Source organism: Chrysochloris asiatica, unplaced genomic scaffold (genome assembly GCF_000296735.1).
Source record: "Chrysochloris asiatica unplaced genomic scaffold, ChrAsi1.0 scaffold00062, whole genome shotgun sequence".
In the NCBI taxonomy this organism is placed as follows: domain Eukaryota; kingdom Metazoa; phylum Chordata; class Mammalia; order Afrosoricida; family Chrysochloridae; genus Chrysochloris; species Chrysochloris asiatica.
Window position 1 is genome coordinate 15,287,567 of NW_006408580.1, and position 4,628 is coordinate 15,292,194.

General features: G+C 38.3%; 1 pseudogene; it reads left to right on the forward strand.

Annotated features, from left to right (window-relative positions):
* The first annotated feature begins 3,111 nt into the window (after positions 1-3,111).
* Positions 3,112-3,819, forward strand: LOC102823337 (annotated as a pseudogene).
* Positions 3,820-4,628: the final 809 nt, after the last annotated feature.

Consider the following 4,628-nt stretch of genomic DNA (forward strand, 5'->3'; position numbering starts at 1 on the left):
GAAAATCTTGACCTTAGAAAGTTAGGGGAATATTGCATTTCTCTGTGGACATCCAGGGCTCATGTTTGGAATTAAATAAATATAACTGAACACTAAGATAAAAAACAATTGGCTAGATCTGTTACACTCGGGCCTATAGGGCCTCGAACCTCTGCACAGTCTGAAACACTCACTGCCATCAGGTCACCCTGTAGGACAGAATAGAATTGCTTCATAGGGTTTCCAAGGCTGTAAATATTTATGAAAGCAGATTGCCTCACCATCTTCCCATGGAGTAGCTAGTGGGTGTGAACTGCTGACCTTTCAGCTAGCAGCTAGCCATGCTTCACCCAGTATGGCACCAGGGATACTCAGCACTATGTTGTTGTTGTTGTTGTTGTTGTTGTTGTTGTTGTTGTACTGTGCCATCCAGTCAGTTCCAACTCATAGTGACCCTGTATAGTGTTTCCAAGAGTGGCTGGTGGGCTTGATCTTCATTTTAATCTAATGTCTAGCAAGCAATACATTCCAAAACTTCTGGTATGGTGCTGTAGGTGGTGGTGGGCTTGATCTGCAGTCCAGTGTCTACCCTACAGTGCCACAACAGGGCTCTCAGCACAATATTAGGCACCTTCAAATGCATTACATCACTAACCTAATAAAGCTGTAATAAAGTTAGAATGGCCAATAAATTACCTTGTGGGGTCTTATAAACAACTTGTCTATCTTTCTTCATAGCCCTCGAGCTGTCTGTTGGCAAATAACTCTATCCAACTGTTACTAATAACCAAGTAAAGTGAAAATCAACATTAAAAAGAAACACTGAAAAATGCTGTCAGTGCGGTTTCAAACAGTCTACATTATTGAAACTTACATTTTCTTTATTTCTGGCTGGAAGTTAGCCAAAGAATAAGACTGGACAGGCCACACCAAACATTCAGAGTAAAAATCATAAGCTAAAAGGTCTTAAATGTTGTTCTTCCAAGTTGGGTAAGAGCAAACTTGGCGACAGATATAGATTCACCACAAAGAATGACTGAGAAATAGGTCCAAACACTGCTGTGTTCCAGTATATTAGTTTAAGCTGACCCCATTGGAGTTCATTCATTCAAGCCCAGTAAGAATACATTACTATTCACCTATGCTGTGCATTGAAGTTTATGTCAACAAGTAATCAAGTCTCTCCAGATGTTTCACTTGCTACCACAAAGCCACCATCACAAACAATAATGCACAGATGTTCCTTTTGAAAAGCAGATTAAAAATGTTTTTGTTAATGTTTTCAAATTATCTAATAAATTTGGAAGAATATGGATGCAAAATTGGCTTCAGGAATATCTATTTGAAACTGGATTTTAAAAAAATAATTGACAATAACCCCTTTGGGTAAGATTAATTGAAAGCCAACAAATAAAGTAGAAAAACAAACTCAGTATTTTTCCTCAAATAAAAACCAAGTAGAGATTATGTCATTTGCTTTTTGTCACAGATGGATTTTATTTCTTTTTGACTATTTCATTTTCATTTCTCTATCCTTTATTTCCCTTACTATACTTTCCGTGGGGTCTATTTATTCTGGTGTTCCTTTGAGTTTTCATTTCTAAAATGATGTTTTTTTCTTTATTTGTTAAATGTCTCCTGTTGGTTAGCCATAACTTTTGTGAGCTTTGCCAATACTGAGTCATGTTGCTCGTTTGTAGCTTTTATCATATTCTTATTTTCTGTTGACCTCATTTTGTATTCTTTCATAAAAGACTTCATTTTTGGTCATACTTTCTGCCGTGCCTTCATTATCTGTAGGTATGTTATTTGATTCATTTTCCTCTTTTTCTTTACAATACCTTTGTAAAGGATCTGAGCACAATCTTTTTTCTATTGTTTATGTTTAAATGAGATGAGTTTTCCCATAGCTTTAGAAGGATCCTGGGTTGTTGTTGTTGTTGTTGTTAGGTGCCATCGAACTGGTACCGACTCATAGTGACCTTATGCACAGCAGAACGAAATACTGCCCAATCCTGTGCCAACCTCACTGTTGTTGCCTCGCTTGAGTCCATCGATGCTGCCACTTGGCCATCTCATTGAGTGAGGGTCTTCCTCTTTTTCTCCTATCCTCCACCTTACCAAACATGATATCCTTTTCCAGGGACTGCTCCCTCCTGACAATATGTCCAAAGTATGAGAGATGAAATGTAGCCATCTTGGCCTGTAAGGAGCACTCTGGCTGCACTTCTTCTGTCATGGATCTGTTGGTTCTTTTGGCAGCCCATGAACTTTCAATATTCTCTTCCAACACCATAACTCAAAAGCATTAATTCTTCTATGGTCTTCCTTATTTACCATCCAGCTTTCACATGCATATGAGGTTATTGAAAATACCATGGCTTGAGTCAGGTGCACCTTAGTCTTCATCCTGGGTTAGGAATGGACAAACCAACTCTTCTACTTTGACTGAGAAACAGGGTATGTGTGTATAAGGTTCATGGGCATGTAACTTCTGCAGTCACACAGGGCCCTCCTCTGAGTTTCATGCTCTACTGTAGGCATCTTGAACATTTTAATAATGTTTGAAAGAGAGGCCCGGATTTCCGCCCCCCTCTGCTGTGCTACACAACTATTGTAGCTGCTCCTGCTGAATATTTAAAGGCATGGACCCTCTGTGTAGCCAACTGCACAGTTCTGAAGCTTGCCTCCTCTGAGCCAGTCTATGAACTTTCTCCAACCAATGCTTCTGACTGGCTCAACTGGTTTTCCATTCCCAAATAATTTGTTTGTTTTCCCAGGTTAGGTCTCTATTCTTCTGCATGGAGGTTGGGGGGGGGGGGCTATTGGGTATTTTTAAGGTTCTGATGGGTTTAATTCACCTGAGTACCCTGTGACCTCCCTGCAATCCCTTAGTGGGTCTTCCTGGCCTTTTCTGCACTTGCCTACAAATGGAAATTATGAATACATCTCCCTTGTCATTCTCAGATCTACTCATGGAGTATTTCACTTGAAGTGAGAGTCTCTTTTTTTGCAACCATTGATTGGCAGTTCCTATGTCCTGGTTCTATTATGATCAGAAAACTAAACATAAAACCAGTTGTTGAGATGAGCATCGCAGAGATGAAATACACATAGCTGAAAACATCCATGATGGCACCTTCTGTAAGAAAGCACTCAGGGAAATCTGTGAAGCAAACCATGGAGGAGCAGATCATCTGCGCCTATGAGTTTGAGAACATTGAGAAGAAGACTGAGTGGTTCTGAAGAGGATTTTCTAGAAGGAAAGATTCCAGCAATTGATAAGCAAGGGAAGAAAAGGTCTTCCACAGGAATAATTGAGCAAGATCTCAGGGGTAAAGTACAGAATATGATGAAAAGATTTGGAGCTGACATTAACAAGACTTTTCTTGCAAAGAAAAAGACATTAGAACTGTATACCAAGGCTTCTCTCAAAACCAGTAATCAGAAAATAGGAAATGTTTGGAAAACACAGCAAGAATAAAGACAGAAACTTAGCCAGGAATATTCTCAGAAGTTGCTGAGTTCGTTTCAGCAGTGGGAGATGCATGTGCATAAAACTGAGGAACAAGGAGAAAAATTGACTAATATGTTTTGACAACAAAAGATTTTTCAACAAAGTAGAGTTGTTCAGAGTCAGAGACTGAAAGCAGTTAAACAGTTCTATGAGCAATTTGTAAAGAGTATGGAGGACATGAAGAATAATCATGGAAATCTTCTCAGTGGTATGAAAAATGAACTTAGAAAAGAAGTGACTGTGTTGCTGAAAAAACGATGATGGATACTCAACAGCAAGAGATGGCAAGTGTTTGAAAGTCTTTTTAATCCATGTTATTCTGATGACTCTTTGAAGAAAGAACTTGAACCTAAGTAATACACAATTATAACATTAGCTAAGGGTATGTAAGTCTCTACATGGGTTTAAAAATTCTAGTTTAGATTATCAATCCTGTTATTATTAGCTTGATTGTAGACACACACACACCACCCCTTCTGTAAACCCTGAATAAAATCTAAAGCGTTTTGTGAGTAGCAGCAATTCTAAATAATCAATAAAGATTAGTTAAAAACAAAAAACAATTGCTGTGAGTCAACTCAGACGCATGGCGCCCAATGTGTGTCAGAGTAGAACTGAACTCCATAGGGTTTGCAACGGATGTGACCTTTTGGAAGCTAATCACTAAATCTTTCTTCTGTAGTACCTCTAGGTGGATTTGAACTGCCAATCTATTTATTAATAGTAGAGTACTTAACTCTTTACACCACCCAGGGAACCCTAGGATGATGAGAACATTCCTCTATTTTCCCTCCATCATTGGATCCTGTTAGGGTTTGAATTCCTCCACCCTCACTCTAGGGTTCATGAGGGTACTTTTCACTTAGTTTTGTTAAAGATATTTTCCCATGAGTTATTTCTTTCTCCGCTCTTCTAGTTTTTATAAGGGAATTGCCATCAGGATATTGCTCCAATCAGAAGGCATGTAAGAATTTTTTTTTTTTTTTACACTGCTTTCTAGAACAGTCTTTATACAGGTTCACATTATCTAATCAGCCAATCACATGTGGCCTCATTTAAGTACTAACATTAAAATAATTTGTGAAATTTGATCTAAAAAGTAAAAACCTTCACAAAATGAATACTATTTAAT